We start from the raw sequence: 13,197 nt of genomic DNA on the forward strand, positions 1-13,197 counted from the left end.
TTGAAGAGGTGAGGCAGACCTGCCCAGGCTAAATCCTCCTGCCCTCCCTTCTTTTCTCCTCCTCTGTCTCCTTCCTTCCCTCCTTCCTTTTTCTCTCCTTTTCTTCTTTCCTCTCTCCTTTCTCACCTCCCAGCTCTATTCTTTCCTTACTTTTCTTCCTTTCTCCTTCCTTCTCTTACCCCTCCATACTTCCCCCTTTCCTTCCTTCTCTACTCCCCCTTTTCCCTTCCTTCCCACCATTCTTTTCTTCTTCTGACCTTCCCTTCTCTCTCCTTTCACTTTTCCTGTCCCCTCCTTTCCCTGTGACTTCAAAGTACGAAATCCTAAGAGGCAGAGACACACCAGGAGCCATTGCTCTGCCCAGGGAGAAATTAGAATCTGCCTTGGGAAGCCCGCACGCATCTGCTGCTGCCTGGCTGCATCTCCCCTGCCCTTGCCCTTTAAATCAGCTGCCAGGCTCCTCAAGGGGAGCAGTCACTAGACTGTCCCCAGTGAATGGCCCAGGTGTCCCTGCTCACTCCTGGTCCAGTGACACTCTAATGTTCCTTGGCTTTAAGTTCTCAAAAATCATGTGTATTTATTTGTCTCCTCAACTTGGCAGGGAAAATCTTGAGCGTGTGTGTGTGTGTGTGTGTGGTGTGTATGTGTGTGTGTGTTTTGTTTTGACATGGAGTCTTTGTTACCCAGGCTGGAGTGCGGTGGCACATCTTGGTCTCAAAGCAACCTCTGCTCCCAGGTTCCAGTGATTCTTATGCCTCAGGCTCCCGAGTAGCTGGGACTACAGTCATGTGCCACCAGGCCCGGCTAATTTTGTATTTTTAGTAGACACAGGGTTTCACCATGTTGGTCAGGCTGGTCTCAAACTCCTGACCTCAGGTGATCCACCTGCCTCAGCCTCCCAAAGTGCTGGGATTACAGGCATGATCAACCACGCCTGGCCAGCTTTTGTTTTTTGATATAGGTACTAACCAGACCCTCTGGATGTGGCACCTCCTCTCTTCTGGTGTTCTTCCAACTCTACACCATGGACATCCTCTAACCCTACCTTGCCGCAATCCAGCATCCCTCTCTGCCGCAGGCAGGAATGATCAATCCTCCAATTTCCTCACCTGTCTAGGCTTCCACATGACATTCTCAAGTATCTCTATGATAGGCAGAGTTGCTTTCTATGGTGCAAAACTGTCCCAACTTCAGTGGTTTTTTTTTTTTCCTGTAAACACTTTTTACCTGCATAATGATTCACTTAATAGTACTCTTTAAAAAACTGCATTAAAAATTATTTTAAATTTCAATAGTTTTGGGGGGACAGATGGTTTTTGGTTCCATTGATAAGTTCTTTAGTGGTGATTTCTGAGATTTTAGTGCACCTGTCACCAGAGCAGGGTACCCTGTACCCAATATGTGGTCTTTTATCCCTCACACCCCCACCTTACCTTCCCCTCTTGAGTCCCCAAAGTCCATTATATTATTCTTGTGCCTTTGAGTCCACACAGCTTAGTTCCCACTTATAAGTGAGAACATACTATATTTCGTTTTCCATTCCTGAGTTACTTCACTTAGAATAATGTCCTCCAGCTCCATCCAAGTTGCTGCAAATGATATTATTTCATTCTTTTTTATGGCTCAGTAGTATTCTCTGCTGTGTATATATCATATTTTCTTTATCCACTTGTTGGCTGATGGGCACTTAGGTTGGTTCCATATCTTTGCAATTAAAAATTCCATTTTATTTATTTATTGAGATGGAGTTTCACTCTTGTCACCCACGCTGGAGAGCAATGGCGCGATCTCAGCTCACTGCAACCTCCGCCTCCTGGGTTCAAGCGATTCTCCTGCCTCAGCCTCCCAAGTAGCTAGGATTACAGGTGCCCACCACCACACCCAGCTGATTTTTATATTTTTAGTAGAGATGAAGCTTCGCCATGTTGGCCAGGCTGGTCTCGAACTCCTGACCTCAGGTGATCCACCCGCCTTGGCCTCCCAAAGTGCTGGGATTACAGGTGTGAGCCACTGCGCCCAGCCAAAAATTCCATTCTTTTAAATTCAAATACTTTAGCCTCACCTGAAAGCAATAACATCTGTGAAACCAAGGCTTTTCTACACAAGTTATGGATCTTTTTCTTGTGAATATTAACATAAACACATGTCTACACAACGTAAAATGTCCAATCAGTTTCCTTCATGGGTTTGCCTCTTGTGAGCGGCAACACTTCTTGTACAAGAAACACTGCTGGGGTGAGAAAGTACAGGATACGAATTAAGTACAATCCAATTTGGTTTCACCACCTGCTGTAGGATGTTGGGAAAACTGGGTATTACCCTTGGATCCTCAGTGTTTCCATCTGAACACTGGGTATAATTATGTTTGTCTTTCTAATGGTTGTTTAGGGACTTAATGCATGTAGTAGGATACATGTATTTCCTTTCTCCATGACTATAACTCCTATCTCCCTATCCTGTGTGTTCAATTCACTAGGAGGCTGGGACAACTTTAATACCACTTTTAAGTACTGGTCAGATGTCTAGCCCCATACCTCATGTTTGCTTAAGTGGTGGTATGAGAACGGCGAGGGCGTCTGAACTTCTTTCAAAGTAGACCATAAGCTCTTTGATAAATAGGCAATATTTCACAATTCTTTGCATCACCTTGATGCTCACCTGGTGCCAAGCATATGGAGGTGCTCCATCAATACCTGCTGACCCACTGATTGATTTCCCATTCTGGCCAGAACTCTGAGCACAGTCAATGTGGGGCTCTGCTGGAGGTGTGGAGGTGAGGTCGGCTAACGGCTTCCATGGAGCAGACCTGGCTTTAAGACATGGCTGCAAATAGTTCCCCAAGCTCGAAGGCTTGCCAACTCAGCTACCATTTCCCATCTGTGTTTCTATTTTTCCTGTGAGAGTAGCTTTATTGATCTCATTAATTCTCTTTTCCATTTTTGGCATGGGAAGGTGATATTATCCACGCTTTAATGCCTTCTGTGTTTTGCAAATTACAGGATTACTATAGATAGAATGACCAAAAAATAAAAATAAAAAAACACTGTTTTCACAGAATTGTGGCAAAAGCCATGAACTGTCCTTCATTTAAATAGATGGGGGTAATCTGTCCTGGGGGGTCCATTCACTCAGGTCCGAGGTCCGCAAACACAGAGGGAGAATTTTCTCTCAGCTATTTCTGTGTGAAGCAATGCAAATATTTTTCTCACTTGAACATTTTCGTTTTTGAATTACTGACGGCAGTGGTAGGTTTCCTAATAAGGTTTCTTTTCTTCTTTTACAGCAATTACATTTGACTATTTTTTCTTCTCTTCATTGAACATTAGTTTGAGGAAGTCTTAAAAGGATTCATCTGAGGAATGCTGTGGCTCAAGGTTTGGAGTTCAATAAGTATTTTATAAAAAAGAAATCTCTGCTGCTCTGCTGTAAAGACAAGGAAAAGTACCTCTTATGCAAGTTCTTTTAGTTCGATAACTAATTAAAATCATAACCATCACTAAGAGAAAAGTTTCTCCTGATCTTATCTACTGCTACTTAGAACTCTTTACAAGAGAAGGAGAAAGAAAAATAAAATAAGTGATTTCCCCATAGACTGTGGGTCTCCCAGGACAGGTCTGCTTTATCTTTATGGGTCTCCCCAGAGCCTAGATTAGTGTCTAGAACTGAGAAGGCACCTAATAAATGCTGACTAAAGAGCAAAATGAATGGACTTGTTTTCCTTTTAATTTTTTAATTGAAATATAATAATCTATATGCCCAAAAGTGCAGAAATCCTAATTAAACAGTTAGATACATTTTTACAAATTTGCAATCACCTGCAAAACCAAAACCTCAATCAAGAAACACAATAACATAACCCCAGAAATCCTGTACCCGCCACTTTCCAATCATTATCCTCCAAATATAACCACTGTCCTGACTTTTTTTTTTTTATATACTTTAAGTTTTAGGGTACACATGCACATTGTGCAGGTTAGTTACATATGTATACATGTGCCATGCTGGTGCGCTGCACCCACCAACTTATCATCTAGCATTAGGTATATCTCCCAATGCTATCCCTCCCCCCTCCCCCCACCCCACCACAGTCCCCAGAGTGTGATATTCCCCTTCCTGTGTCCATGTGATCTCATTGTTCAATTCCCACCTATGAGTGAGAATATGCGGTGTTTGGTTTTTTGTTCTTGCGATAGTTTACTGAGAATGATGATTTCCAGTTTCATCCATGTCCCTACAAAGGACATGAACTCATCATTTTTTATGGCTGCTTAGTATTCCATGGTGTATATGTGCCACATTTTCTTAATCCAGTCTATCATTGTTGGACATTTGGGTTGGTTCCAAGTCTTTGCTATTGTGAATAATGCCGCAATAAACATACGTGTGCATGTGTCTTTATAGCAGCATGATTTATAGTCATTTGGGTATATACCCAGTAATGGGATGGCTGGGTCAAATGGTATTTCTAGTTCTAGATCCCTGAGGAATCGCCACACTGACTTCCACAATGGTTGAACTAGTTTACAGTCCCATCAACAGTGTAAAAGTGTTCCTATTTCTCCACATCCTCTCCAGCACCTGTTGTTTCCTGACTTTTTTAATGATTGCCATTCTAACTGGTGTGAGATGGTATCTCATTGTGGTTTTGATTTGCATTTCTCTGATGGCCAGTGATGAGGAGCATTTTTTCATGTGTTTTTTGGCTGCATAAATGTCTTCTTTTGAGAAGTGTCTGTTCATGTCCTTGGCCCACTTTTTGATGGGGTTGTTTGTTTTTTTCTTGTAAATTTGTTTGAGTTCATTGTAAATTCTGGATATTAGCCCTTTGTCAGATGAGTAGGTTGCGAAAATTTTCTCCCATTTTGTAGGTTGCCTGTTCACTCTGATGGTAGTTTCTTTTGCTGTGCAGAAGCTCTTTAGTTTAATTAGATCCCATTTGTCAATTTTGTCTTTTGTTGCCATTGCTTTTGGTGTTTTGGACATGAAGTCCTTGCCCATGCCTATGTCCTGAATGGTAATGCCTAGCAGAAATAACGCCGCATATCTGCAACTATCTGATCTTTGACAAACCTGAGAAAAACAAGCAATGGGGAAAGGATTCCCTATTTAATAAATGGTGCTGGGAAAACTGGCTAGCCATATGTAGAAAGCTGAAACTGGATCCCTTCCTTACACCTTATACAAAAATCAATTCAAGATGGATTAAAGATTTAAACGTTAGACCTAAAACCATAAAAACCCTAGAAGGAAACCTAGGCATTACCATTCAGGACACTGTCCTGACTTCTAACAGCACATAGTAGTTTTGCTTTTGGGATTATACAGGGTGTCTCCTTTCGTGACCGTATTCTTCCATTCAACATTAGAATTCTGAACTCCATCTGTACTGATGCATGTACTTTCAGCTTGTTCATTCTCATTGCTATACGGTGTTCCATCATGGGTGCCATGGACTGAATGTTTGTTTTCCCCCAAAACTCACTGATTGAATCCCTAATTAGCAATGTGATGGTATTTGGAAATGGTGCCTTTGAGAGGCAATTTGGATTTGAAGAAGCCATGAGGGTGAGGCTCTTATGATGGGACTAATGCCCTTATGAAATGAGGAAGAGACATGAGATCAATCTCTTTTTCTCTCTCTCTGCTTGTATATGCACCAAATACAGGCCATGTGGACATATGAGAAGACAGCTGTCTGCAAACCAGCAAACCAGGAAGAGGGCCCTCACCAGGCAACAAATTAGCTGGCACCTTGATCTTGGACTTTCCAGCCTTCAGAACTGTGAGAAATAAATATTTGTTATTGAAACCACCCAGACTGGGCGCAGAGGTTCACGCCTGTAATCCCACCACTTTGGGAGGCTGAGGCAAGAGTATAGCTTGAGGTCAGGAGATCAAGACCAGCCTGGCAAACATGGTGAAAACCTGTCTTTGCTAAAGATACAAAAATTAGCCAGGCATGATGGCATGGGCCTGTAATCCCAGCTATTCCGGGGGCTGAGGCAAGAGAATCTTTTGCACCTGGGAGGTTGAAGCTGCAGTGAGCTGAGATTGCACCACTGCATTCCAGCCTGGGCAACAGAGAGAGACCTTGAAACAAAAAAAAAAAAAAAAAAAAAAAAAAGAGAAAGAAAAGAAAAGATAGATCACCCAGCCTATGATATTTTGGTATGGCATGCAAAACTGACCAAGACAATGGAAATATGCCACAACTAATTTATCCATTCCACAGCTGATGGGCATTTGGCACCTTTAAGTTTGGAGCTATCATGAAATGCATTGCCATAGAAAATCTAATACGTGTCTTTTGGTAATCAGATGTTTTTCTGTTGGGTTGTGTCCCTGGGAATGGAAATGGATCATAAGATGTGTACAGTTTTAGCCTTGGTGGAAGCTGCCCAACATTTTCCCAAAGGGTTTATACCAATGTATATTCCCAGTAACAGTACATAAACATCCTACTTGCTCCATATCCTTGCCAGCACTTGATGTTGTCAGTCTTTTTAATTTTAGCATTCGGGTGGGTGTGTAGTAGGATCTCATTGTGTATGTGTGTATGTGTGTGTGTATGTGTGCAATTTCTCTTTATTTTGAGATAATTGTAGATTCACATGCAGTTGTAAAAAATAATACAGAGATATGTCATATGCCCTTCACTCACATTCTCACAATGGTAACATCTTGCATACCTACAGTACAATATCGCAATGTGGAAATTGATGTTGATAGAATCTAACCTCAGTCAGATCTCACCAGTTTTGCCATGTATAGAGTCACTGATCATCACAGTCAAGGTATGGAACAGTGTCACTGCAAGGATCTTTCCTGCTACTTTTATATCCACTGCTACCTCCATGCTGCTCCCTAACCCCTGGTAACCACTAAACTATTCCCCATATCCATAATGTTGCCATTTCAGTAATGTTCTATGAATGGAATTGCATAGTATGTGACCTTTTGAGATTGGCTTTTTCCACTCAGCATAATTCTCTCAAGATCCATCCAATAGGTTGGTTGCCTGTATCAGAATTGCATTCCATGAACAAACTTTTGAAGAAACTACGCATCTCATTTCCAAACAGTTATTTTTAGTAGTTTATTTCTTTCCTATTCAAGGGATGGCAAGACAGACTTGCACATTTTTTTCATTTGTTCATTAGTTTAATGAACATTTATAAAGTACCAACTGCATGTTGAGCACTGTGCTAGATGGTGAGCACCCAAGAGACACACAGGGCTCTGCTATGTAGGGTTTTCCTAAAAATTAGCTGGGCCTGGTGATGGGCACCTGTAATCCCACCTATTTGGGAGGCTGAGGCAGAAGAATCACTTGAACCTGGGAGGCAGAGGTTGCAGTGAGCCGAGATCACACCACTGCACTCCAGCCTGGGTGACAAGAGCAAAACTCCGTCTCAAAAGACAAAATAAATAAATAAATTGGGGAGACAGACTTATACATTTAATAAGACAATACAGCATTACAGGTGGCAACACAGAGCTGTGCATACATTTCAGTCAGGAATAAAGAAGGAAATGGCTGACTTTATGAGGATGGGGTGGAAGACGAGTCCAGGAGATACTTTTTAAGGGCATGATGCATAAACCAAGTCTTGGAAGTTGAATAGGTTGCCTGATGTCTGTGGATGAGAGAGGAAACAAGAGAAAAAGGGGGGTTTCTCAGCATAAAGAACAGCTTAGGCATAAGCATGGCGGCGGGAAGAAGTCTATACTCAATTTGGAACTCAGCACACCAGGATTCACTAAGCCTGAAAAGTGAGTGGGGCTGCTGAAGAGATGAAGAGTTAAGGATCACCATCTTTCAGGAACACTCATTCTTACTGAAGACACAGTCCCAAGCTGCTGCCCAGATGCCACCAGCAGAATCCTACTGAAACATTGAAACTGCCCTTCTAAAGTTTATACAATTAATTAGGGAAGAAAGGAGGGAGCTTACAGCACATTCAGCATTAATCATTAGGGAGCTTGCTCTCTGATCTGCTTCCTCACAGCTGTTTGGTGCCTATTGCCTCAGAATCACATAGACCCTGTGACAAGGTTATATTCGGTTGGTGCAAAAGTAATCTCAGTTTTGCCATTATAAGTAATGGTGAGGCCAGGTGCAGTGGCTCATGCCTGTAATCCCAGCACCTTGGGAGGCTGAGGCAGGTGGATCACTTGAGGTCAGGAGTTCAAGACCAGCCTGGCCAATATAGCAAAGCCCCGCCTCTACTAAAAATACAAAAATTAGCCAGGCATTGTGGCATGCACCTGTAGTCCCAGTTACTCGGGAGGCTGAGGCAAGAGAATCACTTGAGCCCGGGAGGTGGAGGTTGCAGTGAGCTAAGATTGTGCCACTGCACTCCAGCCTGGGCAACAAAGACTCCGTCTCAAAAAAAAAAAAAAAGTAATGGCAAAAACCGTGATTACTTTTGCACCAACCTAATAGCTCCCCTTAACTGCTCTACAAATAACAAATCATTCATTGTGAAATGTTATGTTTTTCATTTGAGATATTCTTTCAGGTCCTACACACCAGTGAAACTACTGACATCAGCTGCTCTGAAGGACTTCACAAGAAGCTAACTCACCAAAGAATGCAGTTTCCATATCTTGATGGTTTCATCCATTTTACCCCCACTAATCAACAACTCCAATTTTCCAGCCCCTTGCCTGATGGTCTCCTTAAAAGCCCCAGCCCAGAACTCCTCAGGGAAGTGAATTGGAGGGTCCCTGTCTCCTTGCCTGGTTGCCCTGTGAACATTAAACACTTTCTCTGCTGCAAACCCTGCTGTCTCAGATTTTTAGTCTGTTACTGCACAGAAGGCTTATACACCTGTCAGTCCTGTGACAGTAATATGAGTCTTCTGGGCTCCAGCCACACTGTTTACAAAACAGTTTACAAAACTGTTTCTCACAGACCCCTGCATTAGACACGACCAAAGACAATGACTTGAGTTACACGGCTTTTACATTTCTGTCTCATGAGTGTTTATCTGTCAGTTGTGCCTAACACAGAGCACACACACACACACACACATACACACATACTCATCCATCCACCTACCTTGGTGTCAAACACGCAAACTTTCTTTCTTGCCCCTTCCCCTGAAATGGGAATGAGAGGCATTCCTTAAGTACTCACAATAGTAAGCACATATGTTACCCCTCCTCTAAGACAATGTTCCAAGAGCCTTCCATATGTCTGTTCCTTATTATAGTCCTCTGATCTAAGTAGGCCTATTATCACACCCAATTTCTAGATAAGGAAACTGAGTCACAATGAGGCTAAGTGACTCACCCCAGGTCACACAGCTCAGTTCGCAGAGACGAGCGCACTCGCGTGCCTACTCCCTCCATGAGTGTGGCAACAAGGAGGGTATGGACTCTGGAGACTGATTATGTGAATAAAACCTGGCCTTGCTGCTTGTAAGCTGTGTGATTTGGGTGGGTCACTTAACTCACTGTGCCTCAGTTTCCTTGTGGATACAGTAAAGGTAGAGGCAGCCTACCTGGCAGTAGGTGCTGAAATGACAGTAGATAAAAAGATCATGCTCCTTCAGCATGAAAGGGTTTCAAGTGGAAAGCTCAATTCTTCTTTTTTTTTTTTTTTTGAGACGGAGTCTCGCTCTGTCACCCAGGCTGGAGTTCAGTGGCGCGATCTCGGCTCACTGCAAGCTCCGCCTCCCGGGTTCACGCCATTCTCCTGCCTCAGCCTCCCGAGTAGCTGGGACTACAGGCGCCCGCTACCACGCCCGGCTAATTTTTTGTATTTTTAGTAGAGACGGGGTTTCACCGTGTTAGCCAGGATGGTCTCGATCTCCTGACCTCGTGATCCGCCCGCCTCGGCCTCCCAAAGTGCTGGGATTACAGGCGTGAGCCACCGCGCCCGGCCTCAATTCTTCTTTTAAAAGGTTAATAGGATGAAGTTAGAGGGTCCATCAGTCTACTCAGCATCTAAACCAACACACTCGCACCAAGGCTAATGTCATCATGACAGTTTTCAGCCCACAGGTGTCTCCTGATTTAATTATCAAGAGAGTCCCATTACTTGGTATATGAAAGTGAGATAAAAACCTATCCAAGGGGCATTTTCTTCGGCTTCCATTTTTGGATATTGGCACTTGCTGATTCCCCTCTCTGCCTTGTGCTACCTTCTTCCCTTCCTCCTTTTCCTCACCCAGTTAATGCCTCACTTCCTTAGAACTCCAGCCAAAGAGTCAATGCCCCAGGTATATCTACCTTAATCTTCTAAGGCTAGTTCAGAGCTCCTTATTACATGTTTGCATAGCATCTTTTATTTTTCCCTGAGTTCTTATCACAATTTATAATTATATATAAATATGTGTGTGTGATTATCTACTTAATAAACATCTCTTCTATTATAATTTAAGAGTAATAGAACTGAGACAATCTTTATTTTTACTTAGCATTTAATATCCATGGCATAGTACTTGCACATAGTAGGCACTCAATACATGCTTACAGAGTAGATGAATGAGTAAGCATATGAAAAAATTAAAAAATCTGAATGAATGAATCACCAAAGTTTCATCAAAAAGAATTTGATGTCCTGTAATGACTTCGATTCCCTGAAATGTCTTGGTTGCTGCTGGTGCCATAGACTTTCTGGACACCCAAGGAATAATATTTCAGATAGACTCATGAGGTTGCCAGGCTTCTGTGAATCAAATCCAGCCCAGCCCAGCCCAGCCTTCCTGGGAAGTCTGTATTTAAGTCCCCCAGTTTGATTTCCATCATCATCCACTGCAAGCGAGAGCAGTTGATTTTCTTTAATTAAGGCAGGAAGGATGGCTTCCTGAATGGGTAATATATCTCCCAAGTTCAGCATTTCATCTGCACAGCCCACATTTCACTCGGAAATGGGACAGATTCATTAAAAGTATGGCCAGAGAGCTTCCTCTTTGGTTGCTTGTTTGCCTACCTTTAATTAATGAATACATAACGTGCCTATTCATTACCAACTTTTGAGTGGAAGTAATTGCTGGGTTCCCTCGTTTGCTTGGAACAATGTTCTTTGCATTTGAAGTGTCTTCTGCCTCGGTCACCACAGTAATTCCCAATCAATGGGCCAAAGACATCCTCCAGGGGCAGATATTCACCTCCAGCTCACCTTTGAGAGAAGTAATCACTCTTCTAGTCCTCCAGGGCCTCATTCAGTGCACTAGGAATGCTCATTTATGGCAGGAGACCCTGGGACCCTAAGAAGTAAATGAGACTGGGAGGCCCATTAATTCTCTGAGTACACCCTGGGGGCACCTGGGGCATTATAATGTAATTACTACTAAGAAAGTCTAAATTCCAATGTACTTTGTCAAAAAGCATTTACAGAAAGTACTCAGTTTGGCCCTCCCTATGATCATGTGCTTAACTTTGGCCACAGGAAATCTAGGGGGCCATTTGGGTGACTCTTGGTTGACTCAAGGTTTAAGGGACCCTTGAGACTTTATCCCTCATCCCCAAATCATTAACAAACATTTGCCAAGTGCCTACACTGAGTGTAAATTAAAGATTACTGGATCCCTCATCTGTATCCTGGACCTGTACAACACAGCTGTTCTAGTGGTCTCCCAGCCTCCTTCACTGCCTCCGCCAGTTTTATTTTCTCCATGATTGCACAGTGGTCTTTCCAAAACATAAATGTCAGTGGCTCACGCCTGTAATCCAAGCACGTTGGGAGGCTGAGCCAGGTGGATCATTTGAGGCCAGGAGTTTGAGACCAGCCTAGCCAACATGGTGAAATCTTGTCTCTACTAAAAATATAAAAATCAGCCAGGCATGATGGCGTGTGCCTGTAGTCCCAGCTACTCGGGAGGTTGAGGCAGGAGAATCACTTGAACCAGGGAGGTAGAGGTTGCAGTCAGCAGAGATTGCGTGGCTGCACTCCAGCCTGGGCAACAGAGTGAGACTCCGTCTCAAAAAAAAAGAGAAAAGAAACACAAATGCCATCACAACAGTCCCCTGCTAAGAATCCCAAGGCTTCCCCTTGCCCCCAGGATTCAGGACAAAGTCCTCTTCCTGATTCACAGGACCTTCCTTGTGCAATCTGGCCAGTTTTGTATCCACCTACCTTCTGTCCCACTTTGTAAGCATCTGCCTGCCGCATGAAGCTACTTGCAGTTCTCTGAATATATTCCACAGTTCCCACCTCGATGCCTCTGCCCACACATTTTCCTCCACCTCCTCCCTATGACCATCTTGTATTATTTGAAACGCTAGATCAGATTCAGAGCCCTAGAAGAGAGAGGCAGGTTGCATCACTTTACGATCAGAGCCATGAGTAAAGTGATAGGGAGTGGTGAGGAATGGGACAAACTGGTGAGCACACGCCCTCTCTGTGAGGGGCAGCTATATCACCCAGCAATATCTAATTGTTGCCATGAAAGGATGTGGGTTCAGTGTTTTCATATCCACTACTTTTCAGGAGAAGCTGAAAATCTGAAATTTTATCTGAAATATTTTTTAAATATGGTATACTCCATCGTAACTTTTAAAATGTTAAAGGCCTACCAAAGTGGGCCTGAGCTCTTAGGTGCTAGCTGCTGACTCTTGACTTCTACCCAACAGGGGACACCTCCTTGGTGAAGTCATCTCTCCTTTGTGTCAACATTATAACTTGTGGCTCAAGGAAGAGCTTCAGCGACCAATCTTTGTGTCTCTGAAAGTTGGCATAGTACATGGCACACAGTGAATGTTCAGAAAATGTAGGATAGGTAAGCCAATGAATAAATAAAGTCAGTTTCTTCCCCCATTTGGAAGCTTATAAATCACATACACTTCAGAAAGGCTGGGGGATGTTGGTGTATCCTTTTTAATAATCAGGCAAAAAATGTTTTTTTATAGCCAGCCTTCAACCCCGGTCATAAGAGAAGTTGGCATCCACTTGTGAAAAGCAATTTGAGAGAGAACATTCAGTCCTGCTGTCTAAAAATATCTATCACCTATAAGACCTGCAATCCCCAACATTATCACCTTTAATGGGTTACATCGTAGAATATTACCTTTGCAGGCATCCTTGGGAACTAGCCCTTCCCTGGCAGGAAATGGAAGAAGTGTTGTCAGCTCCTAAAAGTTAATATAAATATATACCGGGTTCTTTTCCAATATATTCTACAAAATTGCTGTATGACTTTAGGCAACTTCCTTTATCAGAACCCTACTTTCCCCATTTATAAACAA

The sequence above is a fragment of the Pan troglodytes genome, chromosome 18 (assembly GCF_028858775.2).
Source record: "Pan troglodytes isolate AG18354 chromosome 18, NHGRI_mPanTro3-v2.0_pri, whole genome shotgun sequence".
Taxonomy (NCBI): Eukaryota; Metazoa; Chordata; class Mammalia; order Primates; family Hominidae; genus Pan; species Pan troglodytes.